This window comes from Dendrobium catenatum, unplaced genomic scaffold (genome assembly GCF_001605985.2).
Source record: "Dendrobium catenatum unplaced genomic scaffold, ASM160598v2 fragScaff_scaffold_488, whole genome shotgun sequence".
NCBI lineage: Eukaryota > Viridiplantae > Streptophyta > Magnoliopsida > Asparagales > Orchidaceae > Dendrobium > Dendrobium catenatum.
Window position 1 is genome coordinate 2240393 of NW_021318950.1, and position 16380 is coordinate 2256772.

A 16380-nucleotide genomic window follows, 5' to 3' on the forward strand; every position below is an offset into this window, starting at 1 on the left:
CCCAAATTTTCTCAAAAAAAAAAAAAAAAAGAGAATGAAATGCAGAAGCGGTTGCGGAAAACTAATTTAACGATGATGTTCACCTGATTAGCAAAACCGACACCAATGCCGAGGAGGATGCGGCCGGCTATGAGCATCGCAAGGTCTTTAGCAAAGCCATTAAGGGCCGCGCCGACGAGAAAAGTGACGTCCCTGCCGAACATCGACCACTTGCGGCCGAGCACGCGTCACCGTCGAAGCAGAGGACGCGATCAACGCCGTCATGTATAGCGACGACGTGAACATCGTTAAAAGTTGCGAGTCGAACTTGCAGTACTGATTGGTGTTGTGGTCCACCTTTTCCTGGTGGTAAACCATCTGGAAGAACCTCGATAGGAAAGTATCCATCGCCGTCACCCCTCCTTCGATATGAAATCAATAAGATTTTGGAATAGTATTAAGAAAAGGTTTAAAATCGGCGGATCAATTGAAGCCCTTAAAATATTGGTGGAAATCAGAATCATTAGCGATAAAAAGTTTAGAGACCAAAGTAAAATGGTGGCTAAAAGTATGTTTTAGCGACCAATAATGATAAAGGCCTCTAAATAAACATGTAACATTAGCTACCAAATAAGAGAATTGGTTGCTAATTCTATCTATAGTTTAGAAAAAAAAATTAATTAACTTTTTATTGAAAAATTTATATTTAAATATTAGGGTATAATTAAATGACAAAAATAATTTCAAAATACTGATACAGATGTGTCAAACATTTATTCATATTTGCATATATTTTATTTTCATAGATATAAATTATAATTTATAACTTAAAATTATGAATTGATAAATGAAAATTAACCATGGAAAATTTTTAAATAAGAGATCTAATAATTTATGCTTAAAAAATATAAAATTTATTTCCCTTATAATATATCAAATGTAACTCATTTATCACCTCTCTCAATGCTATGCCCGTAGATCGCATTTCATGCTATAAGATTTTAGGGACCGACTCTCCACTATTAAAAATATAAGATTTTCGCAGCACTTTTTTATACCAGTTTTAAAATTAGAGCTATAAATTGATATAAACAACAGTTTTAACCACTACTAAAAAAATTATTTAAAATTTAGTTTTTTAATAGTGATTTATAGAAGCGGTTTGTCGCCGTTGTTCTTTGTGCCCTAGCTCTAGCTCGACTATGTTCTGCATTCGTCTCCCTGCGGCCATATAATCCACCGGGAAGTAACAGAGATTGTCGACGACGAGGCAGTGAAGGCAATTAGGGTGAATCATGAGATGGTCGAGATGATGTCATGTTGCCGCTTGGAGTTTCGTCTCTTGACCCGCTTTTTTCCTCCTTTTTTCTCATTTCGGAGAGGATTGTTAGTGAGGAACTGGGAGTTCTCACTGCTCTGCTTCTTTTAGTCGGCTAGATCTCCATGATCCAGTAGAATCAGAGATCTTTGTTTGGCTGTGGGTTTAGATCCGGTGAGGCTTCTACGGCTCGTTGAATACTTCTTTGAAGTAATGTGCCTGGGTTTTGGTTTGCAATGAAAATATTTTTAGTTTGCATTTTGAATTCGGAGCACGATTCAAAATGCTTTTGTAACAGAAACTACATTTGTTGTCTTGTTTTGTTGCTAATTTATGATTTATTGTGAGTTATGAATTTAGATGATTATTGTGCTTATTTTTGGAGCAGATTAGCAAAGGAGCATTTGGCTCCACTCTTATCGTGAAGCACAAGGTGGAAAAGAAAAAGTAAGTAGAGAGGCGGCTCACTTGTATTTGACTTGTGCTTTATCCATGGCATTGCTTTAGCTTTGGTGGGGTTTTTATTATTTCTTCTTGATTTGCTTAGGTATGTCCTGAAGAAATCAGGCTTGCTCGGCAGATAGATAGGAACCGCAAGTCTGCATATCTGGAGGTAAAATCTTTGTTGTTGTGCACAGTTGATAAATGTATAAATTTCTATGCTTTGTAATGAGAACAATGCTCTTACAGCCATTGCATATAGATGTTATTTTTCTGAATTCATTACATGAAAATATATTTAAATTTTTATTTTTCCATGCTTATAGATGTTATTTTTTTGAATTCATTCATCTTTGCAGACCTTTAGGTGCTGCATTTTATATATTGATTTTAGTCATCATAATTTTATTGTTTTTGCAGATATAACTTATTTCTGAAGTGTGGAATCCATTCATTGTGGAATACAAGGATTCTTTGGTTGAAAAGGTCTGTGAGCACAACTTTGTTAACATAAAAGTCATTGTATTGGGTGTTTATTGTGAGGATTCATTCTTGATGTTATTGACCCGTTAGATTTCAAGCATGAAAACAAAACTAAAATTACTCTTAAAATTTGCTTCATGGCTACAGAAGTTTTGCAAGTGGCATGTGCAATTACTTATGGCTCTTGATTACTTGTATGTGAACCATATTCTTCACTGTGACGTCAAGGTGGGTAATCATAAATAGAACACTATTTGGATGTACCATGCACAAAATTCATGCTAATGATTTGTAATTGATCCAATGTTTAATTGAAGCTAATTTCTGAAATTATTAAGTAACATAAAAGTATCTAGAAATTGTCATTTTGTCTAGAAGAGACCAAACATTTTGCTATGATGTTCTACATACTTGTATTTTATTTGAACACATAAATCATTTATGAAATATCCAGTTATGAAGATTTCCAAAGTTTTTGTTGCCCATTTTTGTTCTTACAGGTGGTGATCGAGGGATGTATGTATCGATTGATTTGTTCAAAACATTATCTCATTTTAGTTGTTATGCCTTCATTCAAATATTCTTGTTTATGGCTAGCTCTGTAATCCTTCTATTTTGTATTGATGCCTTTAAATTTTTTTTCTGTGCATATTCATTTAATGGTCTACGGATGAATAAACAGTTTTAATTTTTTTTACTGTTTTAGGATTTATTATAGTTTATTGTTGTATGAGGATTGAGTCACTTTAATATTGTTATCATCCATTTTTTTAGTTACCGCTGACATGTTAAACAATTCTTATGATTCTATTTCATTATCAAGGATTTATACTGCCCTATAGAGCTTTATGATGGCGAAAAGACTTTGTTCACAATTGGCCTTCTTCCCCATGTCAACAATGAGTTCACTGTCATACTTGATGATATGCCTTTGAAGAGGTAAATTTTTATTTCTGATGTTTCATCTTATTAATTGTGTGTTTTCCCATGTCATGCCTTTTGCATTTAAATAGAACGGTATGCTTCTCTTTTTTTTTTTTTTTTTCAACATATGATTGTATAGTTGTCAACATATGATTGTACAGAAATGACAATCGTGGTGGAAATGATAGTTCTGCTGAAGGTGAGCGTAAGCGTTCTAGGCGCTCGTATAATGCAAAGACTATCAAAGTTGAGCTTAGCTTTGCAGCTAAAATCCCAATGCAATGCATTGTGTTGGCTAAGAGACTGAAAACACACAGGAAGCATTGGTAGTGCTTGATATCATTTTGCGACAACATGCTGCCAAGTAGTATGCATATCAAGTTCCCTGCATTTTTACCTTAAATTATTTTGGAATTGTTGAAATAGCTTGGTAATTTTGTTTATAAAATTTTTATGTATGGGTGCCTGCTTATACGCCAAGTTGAAGTTCTTTGCATTCGAATATGTATTGATATGGATATGGAGCTGGATCCCACACTGCAACATTACTAGATATTGATTGGCGTTAGCATGTAATCATTTATAAGTTCATATTTTATATGTTAATTGATGAATGTATTTGTAAAAATATGAATGAATATAATTTTCATTTTCTCCTTGCAAATCTTTGATAATGACACTGATGAATGAATATATTTTTTGGATTATGCTTTTTATTATTATTATCTCAAGCTTTAAAATTTGTGTTATTTCTTTATTATGAAATTTATATCTTAATTGTTATTGTCATGGAATAATAATTGGATAATAATTTTTTTACTAAATATCACCAAATTTCATATATATAATTTTGAGACCAATTTTTATCTTGGTCAATATAAGAAAAATGTAATAAATAAAATTAATTATTAAAATTTATTAAATAGCAACCAAATAAATATTCATTAGCTTCCAAAAAAATGATCGTTAATATGTCAAATTTTAGCGACAAAAAAAAAAAATGGTCGCTAAAAGCCTCAGCGACGAGGCTACTGCGACAAATCAGTGACCCAAATATTTTGGGTCATTATTTGCTTTAGCGGCCAAATTATCATTTTTAGCGACCAAGTTTATTGGTCGCTAATTGTCTATTTTCTTGTAGTAGGGGGAGTGAATGAAAGGATTAATCAATATACTAATTGGAAATCCCAATGTCATAGCCGAAGATTAGGCCTCCGGTGGCGGCGACCACGCAGGTGAAGAAGACGAACATGGTAAGCTTCCCCGGATAATCTTTGTCATCGCCATTGGAATCGACGAAACCGCCACCCGCCATAACTTCGACAGATCAACTCCGATGATTTAAAGTACGAAACCGTATAAACGATTCTTGTTGCAAAGAGCAGGAGAAGGAGATAATTACAAACTGAGCGATAGGAGAGGAGGAGAGCGAGAAGTGCTGGATGAAAGGTCGAAGCAGGGAATCGGCATTTATAGAACGGATAGTGGTGTGGGTCAAACTTTGGGTGAAAGTTATTGTGACATGTCGAGTTTATCCATTGCGGAATTAGGGAGTCGGCATTCTCCATTAAGGATTTCAGAGATAATCACAACTCGATCTGCACAGTCGATAGAGAAGTATTACCTTCTAAGTTGATTTGTCTTATGAATTACTCGAACAAATTTCGGATTCTTTGCATCCTGCGTTTCCATTATTGGGGCGAGGCAGTGAATCAATGATAGGGACTTTTTTCAGGTCTCCTAAACAAAAGAATGCGATTAAGACCATCTCACAGAAGGCCAAAAATATGTGTGGCATCGTTTGGTCGTTTCAACTGAACCCTAAATCTTTCGTTGTTTGCTTGCGGGTAAATAGTTCACCAACGCATTTTTTCTGTCTCAATTGAATTTGCGGAAGAAACGCGCCAAGAGAAAGACTGTTACCCTTCTCAAAAATCGCAAAATGTAGTTCGATTGTAGATGAATCACGGTATTTTTAAGTTTCACTGTATTTTGGAGTGAAAAATGAGATTTTTGGTCGGAGATGCCCTAAGCAAACCTCGCTACGCTTAAGTTGAGTGCCTATTGTGTGGAATTCTATCTCAAAATTTCTATACATACTTTTATACAAGTATTTAAAAGATAATATATATGTGATTTTCTAATTTAATTTTACTCTTTCATTAAATAACATGACAACAAAAAAAATTCAAAATCTTATCATTTATATCACTTCACAGTTTTTTCATTTAAGACTTCGTTTAAGATAGTTTTCTAACCATTTTATTAAAATTTTTAGGATAATTTTTTTTTTTTGTAAAAATGAAAAAATAATGTCCAAAAGCTATCTCAAACTAAGTCGAGCATGATTGACAAGTTAGAGATGAGAAGAGACTTTATACTTCCTTCAAAAATATATCAATACCATTTAAATAACTTTTTTTTTTATTAAGAGGCAATTTGGTTGGATTACTTTAAGGCGCAAAGTACTCAAAATGTAAGAATTCTATAAATTTTGATGTTTGAGTGAAATGCAAAATGATACAAGTACATTTTGAGTGTAAATCAAAATCCTCTGATTTTGAGTAACAATCGTTTACATCACAAACTTGCTTGACCGCCACCTGCTGGCAGCCCCGTAGCCCTCCGCCGCTCACTGCAGCCCGTAGCCCTCCTTGGCCCATCACCACCTAGCCGCCGACAACGACCACCGCCCATCGCCATCTTTTGCCGGTTTTCACCGTCACCGGCTATCCCCATTTAGGACTTTACATTTATTACTTTTAACTAAGCCAAAAAAAAAATCATTCACCAACATTTACTTTTCATTCGTCCAAATAATTTTAAAATATTTCTATTTCAGCCAACCAAGCAGTCGATAAGAGATTTTTCATTTTAACTTCATAAATTTTATTCTTAATACATAAAGAAGGCGATTTTTTAAGTTTTACTTCTGTACAATCTGTTATTTGGCTCAAACAATTGCTGGATTTTTTTTTTTTACCTTTCTCTCAACTGCACGTGCAAAAGTTCTCTATTTTTATACTGATTTATAGAAAACCAGTCAAACCATATATTGGTCCCTCCTCTCGATCGGTACACAGAGAAAACTATTTTAGCTAAGAGACTCGAGAGATTATTTTGTGCGGACTTCGGACATAGCTTATCATCTAGAGATGAATCAAGTGCAGCTACGTCATCCAGTATCGAACAGTACCGAGCTACGATACCAAGTAGGGGGTGAGGTGGCGCATTTTCTTTGGGCTTTGGACCGCATTCTGAGGTCGATTAGCTGATTTACTTTAGGATCAAATTATCACTATTTATTTCTTATCATATTATAAAAATTTAATCTTGACAAAATAATTCAGAATAAATAGATTTTTAGAACCCTCAATCCTTTCTCGATCACATTGTTCGACACTTTGACGGTAGCCACCTGTACATTCCTCCTCTCCTTCTACTTGCAACCTACAAGTTCTCGTAGATTTGTAACTACTTATCGGATTTTTTTTTTTTAGAGTGCATCATCATATGTTCTGATAGAAGATTTTAGCTACCTACTTTTATTTTTGTGTTTGAAGAACAATACAATAACAAGCACAAACACACGATTCTTACTAATCTATTAAATGAAAGATATTGGCAAATACACGTCATCATCATCACGCCAATGCATACCAAGCTGATCAAGGCCGACGCATCTCATCAAGACTAATGCTAATATATGTTATCAACGTTAAGGCTATACACATTATCAATAACGTCATCGATGCATATCATCTTCAATATGTTTAATACATACTATTGACATCAATACTAACACACATCATTGCCAATAAGACAATGCACTTTATCAACATCAATATTGATGTACTAACTAACCAATAATGTTGATGTTTGTCACTGTGCTAACACTATATATCTATCAATTTTGTTTCCTGGCATCACCAATAACAAAGTTGCACACCAACACCAATAAAGTGAATACATATTATTAATATGAATGTAAAAACAAACCTTCAATGCATAATATCGACACCAATGCAAGCACTTGCTAAATTTTTTGCCTCCATTTGTCATCAAAACGAATAAGTCAAATGCATAACATTGATATCAATGATGAAACAGACCATTGCCAATAAAGTTGTTGTACGTACACCATCAACACCAATGCTAGTGGCAATCGTGTCACAAATAATGTTCATTCTACTTATGATGAAAAATGTTGATATACTTTGTTGATAACAACTCTAACGCAAGTTATCATTAATTAATAAGTTTAATCTATACCATCAACAACACTATTAATGCATGCCATTGCCAACAAGGGTTGGCACCCGCCATTAACATCAAATATAACACATATCGTCAATCACCAAGGATTATGCTTTTCTTCTTAAACTCACTACAAGAAAATAGATTATTAGCGTCCAAAAAATTAGAGACACAAAAAAATTGGACGCTAAAAATACATTTTAGCGATAAAAAATAAAAGTGGCCTCTAAATAAAATTAATGAACCCTAGCATTTAGATCTCTCTCCCCTACCCGGTTCACTCCCCTACCCGGGCCCACCTTATTTCCCTTTCGCACTTCTTTTAGCGACGACATGATTTAGCTTTGAAGCCCAAAACAATTACAAGATTACTACAAATTCCTCGAATCTATTACAGAAATGGGCTTGACTGTTAATGCTAAATGGGCCGAGGACCTAACAATAGGTTGCTTCTGGGCTTTCGAATTGGCACATTTACATTCTATGTTTTTCATTGTTTTATTTTATTTTCTTAATTTATGTGTGTGTAATTAACATAATAAAGGTAGGAAGGCATTCAATATGAGTAATGTTGCGTCCTGGAGTATTCGCGACGGTAGAGAACTATATAGTTTATCGTCTTAGCATCGTACGAAGATCCAACACACAATCAGATAATTGAGAGGGTGTATCATTCATAAGAGACACCAGAGCTTTTACTTGGAAAACCCCTGAAAAAGGGAAAAACCATGGTGCCTGATCCAGTTTGAATAAATCCACTAGTATTTGTTGTCGATTACAAATGAGGCCCCTCCTTGGGAGAAAGCCTTGACTTGATGGTACAAATGTACATCATATAGTACACATTACATAGTGGGAGTTACAATATATACATGATTATTTGATCGACACGATCATAATTGATAAGACAGAGGTCGGAAAGACCGTAGTTGTTAGGAGACCAAGGTGATGGCACAAATGTACATCATATAGTACGCATTACATAGTGGGAGTTACAATACAGACATGATTAATTGGTCGGCACGACCATAATTAATAAGATAGAGGTAAGAAAGACCGTAGTTGGTAGGAGACCAGTGTCATAAAGACCGTTGTCTGATGATGGAGGTTAGAATGACCATAGTAGGTGAAGGAGGTTGGAAGGATCGTAGTCGGCAGGAGACAAGGGTCTGGAAGACCATAATTGGCAGGAGACCAAGGTTTGAAAGATCGTTGTAGTAGGGAGGTACTCAAGTAGAACTTTGGGCGTCAGATGGTGGCCCAGCAGAAGTCCAGGCCTCGAGTGGTGGTACGGTAGAAGTACGGGCTTTAAGTGGTGGTCTGACAGAGCTCAGGGCCTCAATTCGTTATCCGGCAGGCGGTGGTCCGGCGAAGGTGAGGGCCTCAAGTGGTGGTCCGACAGAGATGAGGGCCTCAAGTGGTGGTCCAACGGAGCAACGGCGTCAAGCGGTGGTCCAACGGAGGTGAGGACATGAAGTGGTGGTCTGGTGGAGCAAGGGCTTCAGGCGGTGGTCCGGTGGAGGTGAGGGCCTCAAGTGGTGGTCCGACGGAGAAACGACATCATGTAGTGGTCTGGCGGAGGTGAGAGCATTAAGTGGAGGTCTGGCAGAGGTGAGGGCCTCAAGCGGTGGTCCGGCGGAGCAACAACGTCAGGCGGTGGTCCAGCAGAGGTGAGGGCCTCAAGTGGTGGTCCGGCAGAGGTGAGGGCCTCAAGTGGTGGTCCGACGGAGCAACGACGTAAGGCGGTGGTCCGATGAAGATGAGGGACTCAAGTGATGGTCCGACTGAACAACGGCGGCAATCTATGGTCCGGCGAAGGTGAGAGCCTCAAGTGGTGGTCCAGTGGAAGTGAGGGCCTCAAGTGGTGGTGGTCCGGCAAAGCAATGACGTGAAGCGGTGGTCCGGCGGAGATTAGGGCCTCATGCGGTGGTCCGGAGGAGTTAATACGTGAGTCGGTGGTCCAGCGGAGGTGAGGGCCTCAAGTGGTGGTCCGGCGGAGCAACGGCGTCAGGCGGTGGTCCGACGGAGGTGAGGGTCTCAAGTGGTGGTCCGGCGGAGCAACAGCGTCAGGCGGTGGTCCGGCGGAGGTGAGGGCCTCAAGTGGTGGTCCGACAGAGCAACGGCGTCATGCATTGGTCCGACAGATGTGAGGGCCTTAAGTGGTGGTTCGGCGAAGGCGACGGTCTTAGATGGTGGTTCGGTGGTGGTCCGGTGAAACTTCGGCGGTGGTCGAGGAGGAGCTTCTTCCTTTTGTTCTCTTCTTCTCTTCTTTCTTCGGTCCCCCTTTCAAGAGAAATGAGGGGTCTATTTATAGATTTCTGGAGTGGCATAGCCCGTAAATAGGTGAGAGATCAAGGGCAAATGCGGAGTGGTTTGATGGACGACCGATATTGAATCCCTTGATTATGTACTGTTTGTCAAACATTTGAAGGCCTTATTGTTGTCAGAATTCGACGATCTTGGGTTCGTTGGATTCGTCTCATCGAGCCGTTCGATTCGACAATAAGCACGTCATGTTTGGAAACCATTTGGTAACCCAAATTGTGGTTTGAACCTTCTAACAACGCTTCAGGTCCTTGATTTGGACTCATTTGGGCTCGGATTGAGTCGAATTTTATGTCGTTGGGTTCATATTTTCTAGATGCTCAGTTTGACTGTAAGTTTACTGAAATCGGAGTTCAGGTGATCCCGAATTTAATTTTTGAAGTTTCTAGCTTAATTTTTTGCCTCGATATTCGTGCCTGATCAAGATAATTTTTTGATGATATATCAAGTAATATAGTATGATTTGCTCTTTCATTTGTTCAGGTTAATGTTGCTAAGCATTAGAATTATTTGAATTAACTTATATAGAATAAAAATGAATTGTATAGAATTAAATATTCTAATAATTAATAATAATGTCATAAGTATAATAACAAAAAATAAGGAGCATGGACTTCCATAAGATACCTAATGTAATATACAATTTATCCTTCGTTTGGAAAAGCTTTCCTCTTTTTTTTTTTTTGATAAAACCCACAGAATGGCTAACACATTAATTGAAAAAAGGATTAGAATTCCTTAATGATTCATCAGCTCTCTAAAAATGCAATATTTTTTAAGCAAAACTTATGAGCTAATGAATTTATCGATTACAAGCAAAGGAAAACCAAAAAAGCACCAAAACAGGCAATTCATCAAGAAGAGAAAAAACCTAGACCACCCAAGAACTAGACCAGCAATGCAAGAGCCAAAATAGCAGCAAACTGCTCCAACCAGTAGAGAGAGCATAAAGCCACAGCCACCTGCCAACACAACAAGGACCTTCATTAGAGGCAACAAACAAAGAGCACCAAGTCACAATTCCCAAACCGCAAAAGGACCACCAAGGCTGCCAACAAGCAAAGCCCAAGACGTAGTAAGAAAGTCATCACAAATGAACCCTTTTGCATAAAGCTATTTTTGTTTGGAACAGCTTTCTTACTGCTTCTTAAAGCAATTTTTTAGAACAAAAATTAAAAATTTTATATTAGAACAAAAATTAAAAATTTTATACTAAAAAATTGTTTTAAGAAGCAATAAGAAAGCCATCACAAATGAAGTCTTTTGAATAAAATAAATAATTTATCGTTGATTCTATTGTAATTTTAATTAAGATATATTGATAATAATTATCTTAATAATTTGATTTTTTTTATGCATTGATTTATTGCATTATGATTTAATAGCATCAAAATTTATTAGAAAATTACTATTACATATGCCTTTAATCTAGTAAAAAAAACTTCCTCCTTATTGATCATTTTCTACTTAAATCATCAGTATTATTCAAATATTTCAAAATAAATCAATCAATATAATAAATATAATTTTGATGACATATTATTTTAATTTAATTTATTATGAAATATTAAAAAATTGTTTTAAATTGTTAGTATATAACTTTATTTAGTTAAAGCAATTGTGAAATGTTAAATGAAAAAATCAATTGATAAAAATACAAATAAATAAAATTCCAATAATTATTTAAGTACTTTTCAGTGCCAATCATAAAAAATTGGCATTCAGATATGAAACTATCATTCATTTGGAACTATAAATATTATTTTACAATTGATCAATTTCATTTATAATTTTAAAAACAAGCTCATTCAAAAATTTTAGCAAATGAAAGCGTACAATTGGAACCATCAATAAGATTCAACACTCATATTCAGAAAAATATGAATATGTTGTAGCCGTCATTATTATTAAATTATCATATTAAGCATGAAGTTATAATTATTAAGCATAAAATATACTACTAATGATTACATCCACCAAAAGAAAATTTGGCTTTGCTTTGTTTATATGTATTATAGATATTTCATACCCTAAAAGCAACGACAAGCCTTTATCCTGTTGTGGGGTCGGCTACAATAATCTTTTTTTCCTCCATTGTGTCCTGTTAAGGATCTAATTCTCATCTAAATCTAATAAAGAAATGTTATTTATAATATTTTCTAACCAAGTCTTTTTAGGTATATCTCTACCATTCTTAATATAAGTCAAATCTAATACATCTACTTTCCTAATCATGTCATCTTAAGGACGTCGTTTTATGTGACCAAACCATCTAAGCCGTCTCTTTCTAATCTTATCTTTCACTTGAACTACTCAAACCTTTTCACGTATATGCTCATTTCATGCTTCTCTTTTAATGGCCAACATTTTGCACCATAAAGCATTGTAGGACTCACTACCAACTTATAGAATTTTCCCTTAACTTTGAGATGGACTTTTCTATCACATACAAGCCCGATGCATTCCTCCACTTCAATCATCCAACTTGAACTCTACTTATAATATCCCCCATCTATTTCACCATCACTTTGAATAATAGACCCAACATATCTATAACATGTGCTCTTATTAATGACTTAATCGCCCAAAGTCACAATCCCCCACTAAATCTATTATTACTAAAATTACACTCAATACATTCAGTTTTAGATATACTCAAATAAAAGCCTTTAGACTCTAAAGTTGATCTCTATAATTCAAGTTTACCTTCAACTCCCTCTCTAGTCTTATCAACAAGAAGAATATCATCAGCAAAAAGCATACACCAATGTACAACCTATTACAAATGTCTAGTGAGAACATCCATGACTAAAGAAAAAAGATATGGGCTTAAGACTGATCATTGATGTAATCCAACTAAAATAGGAAAATACTTGGTCAAACCACCTTGTGTTTGAACACAAGTAACAACTCATACATACATATCCTTAATGGCTTCGAAATAAGTATTATTAACATCTTTCTTATGTAGAGCTTTCAATAGCACTTCTCTTAAAACTTCATTATATGCTTTATCTATATCAATAAAAATCATATGTAGATCCTCCTTATTCTCTCTATACTTCTCCATCAAACCTCTCAATAAGTGTATAGCTTCCATACTAGACCTATCTGACATGAATCTAAATTGATTTTGAGAAACATTACTGTCACGTCGCAACATATGCTCCATAATTCTCTCTTATAGTTTTAAAGTATGGCACATTAACTTAATTCCTCTATAATTCGCACAATCTTGTCCATCTCCTTTATTTTTAAAAATATGATTCAATACACTCATTCTCCACTCATCTGGCGTTTTTTAGTCTTTTAAAAAATATTAAAAAGTTTAGTAATCCAAAAAATTCATTTATCTCCTTAATGATCTTCGATTTCATGACAATATATATAGGCCTTCTATGTCTAAAATATTATTCTTAAGAGAGCCTTTTTCATTCAAAGCAAAATTAAAACCAATTTCTTTTTTTTCTAGGGATCATCATTCTAGTCATACTTGACTTGATTTTACTTTAGTCCATTAAAAAATAAATAAAATATACAATCTTTTTACAAAATGTATTCCACTCAAAATTGATGAGAGTATCATAGCTAAATCAAAATTAACCTTTAATTTGATTATAATTTTAATAAGCTTAAAATATCAAGATGAGTGACCAGTATAATTTTGTTTTATGTGGGATTAGTCACTAGTAATGTTGAAAATAATTATTAAGACCTTTAACAACTAAACAAGCTTACATCCATCATCAACAATTTTGATTAAGTAAGATGTGTCAAGTCGTCTTAATTATTAATTATTTTCTTTATCTAGATTGTTCTACACATATTTATGAGGCTCATATTATTATTATTTTTTTTTATATGAAAATATTATAATATATTTTTTTAAATACAAATAAGTTTGTAAAAAAGAATATTCCAATCTTTTAATGTGAATTTCTTTCTATGATGTAATTATCTTTATAATATCTCAAATTTAATTATTTATGAAATTATACTCTCTTAGATCTATTTATCAAATTTTCATTTAAATATTAAAATTTGCTATAAAATTTCAATTTATCTTTTTTTTAATTAATTTTTTTAATAATTTGATTGAGACATCAAAAATATTTTTTGTGCCAAGTTGCATAAGGGAATCCGTGTGGGGCCGGTTTAGGCACTCATCCGTCTTCACGTGATGTGAGAATGGAGTGAGTGACTCTGAAGTCTGAACCACTTCTAGCTGTATTGATAGGGCTTCTCCAATATCGAACAGAAAAGTCGTAATACGTGCAGTGTCTGACGTTACGCGTCGAGTTCAAACTATATGGCGATTATTAGGATATTACACCTGTAATTTTAAGAAAAATATTACGCCTGTACTTTTTTTTTTCTTATTATTTTGTAGTGACGCGCAAACCAAATATAATTATTAAAATTCTCATCCGAAATATAATATTTAAATTTCAAAAATTTCAGATTCCAGGCTAACTAAACTCTAATTTTAATAAATTTATAGGGGTTATTTTGTTTGTTGGAAAGTAAGATGTTCATTTTTTTTTTTATGAAAATAAAAATTTGAGAGTTTGATTTGGTGCTTGTTTGATTTGAAATAAATGAGATATAAAGTATTCGGAATGTAAGAATTTGGAATATTTGGTTGATTTGAAGTAAACTTCCCCCTCATTCATTTTTTGTGTATTTATAATTCAGCCAATTTATGTGATTTGTAGATACATTTGAAATTCATTACATGCCACTGACCGCCACCACCATCAGCTATCACAACCAATTATCACTGACTGTTACCACCGCTGCTGACTGCCACCACTACTCGCCATCGCCTTCGAATATCTTATATTTAGAATTTACATTGCATTCATTTTACTTCAGGTCAAACATAAAAAAAAAAATAATTGTCTAAATTTATTTCACACTCATCAAAACAACTAAAAGTATTTCAAATACGATGCATTACTTTTACGTTGTATTTATTTGTCACCCAACCAAACATAACTTTTTTTTATTTATAGACGCTTGATTGAAAAGAAATGCATTGTAAAAGCTAATGAATTTATTTATTTCTACTTAGTTCATTTTTTATGCATTAAACTCACAGATTTAGCCGTATTCTTTTAACACATCAAGCCATTTGCATTGTCTCCGCATGACACCACCAACCACCATCATCAACAACAACAAATCCTAGTTGTAAGCCACCAACTACCCCACTAGTCGTTAAGCCACCACTTGTCACGAAAGGCCACCTACTCTTTCGCGAAGCAATAACTAGTTCTAATCGTCACGTAACTGTTGCAACAAGACTAATCCCCTCCACGCAGGACCACTCACCAACTCACAACCCTACCAAGCGCTCTTTGCACCATCATCATCACATGGCAGTCTAGCCACTTACTAGTTGTTGCGCTCCACAAAGACAGTTACACCACTGAATCATATCTTAGCTTCCAATAACAAATCTATACATAATAATAATAAATTAAAGAAACGAGGTTTCGTTTTATGTTCATCAATCTTAATTTTCAACTTTGTCAAATTACACTAGCCATTCTTTTTAATCTACAATTCCTTTTTTTAGCAAACTAGCAGCCCTAAATAGATGAGATGAGTCCACGAATTCTAGATTACTTGATGCTGGAATTTTCATAACACTCAATTAAGACATTAATACATTTTCTTCCTTTATAACTAATCCTAACCAAATATACTGCGAAAACATAAACCACTTCGTCATATCTGGTAGTTTCTATTTTTCCACTATAATTTTAGCAAAAAGTTTAGAAGATACTTTTGCCTCTCAATATGAAATGTAGTATCCTGCATTCCCAAAAACAATCACAAGAAACAACAGGTAGAAGGGGAAACAGAAAGTTTTTCTTCTTCTTCTTGATAACTAAAAGCTGAACTGTGAAGAATACTTACAGAGTATGTACCTTATATAGTAATTCTATGGTGAAAAAGAGTTTCCTTAAGAAAAACTACTAGTACGCACAAGTTGTTGTTAGCTACTATAAGCATAAAAAATAGAAAGCTGTAAAGAGGTAGTGCCTCTCTTGCATTACGTATGGACATGCTAGCCAAGGTTAAAATGCCTCAAGGTTCTATATTACTAAAAGTTGCACCGCATCCTCATCGCCCTTCCCTCAAGAATTTTGTCACGCCCTCTCTCAGTGATGGTTAAACCAGAATCAGGCGGGATGGATAACTGGTCAATACCTGAAGAGATTATCCAACATATATGGGTGAATAAAAGGCCAAAAGCAAGAATGGCAATGAGGATGGTGATGAAAATTCAATCAAATGTTTTCAATCAATTTTGCTAAACAAGCAAGGAGGTAATGGCAATAGAGTGGATTTCAAAATCAAAGGATAATGTATAGTATAAGTTGGCCAAGTGGGACTGATGATGAAAATTGGAGAAAGTGTTCATTCGTGTCTCACTTTTGAAACAAATATGGAAAATACCAGAATTAACTTGTGGAATTAGCGGGTTGTGCCTGAGATCTGTGAAACCAAAAGTTGGAACAGCTGAAGACGCATTAGGGCTTCTTAAAATATGCAGAAATTTCTCCGGTGAGTGAGCTAACCAAGCTTCAGTTTTCCCAACGCAAAGGGATACAAATAGAATTCACCAGGTATGGATGGTCTCA

The 16380-nt window shown here is 34.8% G+C and overlaps 1 long non-coding RNA gene and 1 pseudogene across 1 annotated transcript; one reads left to right on the plus strand and one right to left on the minus strand.

The window, feature by feature from the left end:
* LOC114579551 overlaps positions 1-4460 on the minus strand; it is a 5277-nt pseudogene extending 817 nt beyond the window's left edge.
* Positions 1849-3688, plus strand: LOC110106504. Its single transcript, XR_003700578.1, has 4 exons — positions 1849-1910; positions 2159-2224; positions 3045-3160; positions 3307-3688. It is a non-coding gene; the product is annotated as an uncharacterized LOC110106504 (long non-coding RNA).
* Positions 4461-16380: the final 11920 nt, after the last annotated feature.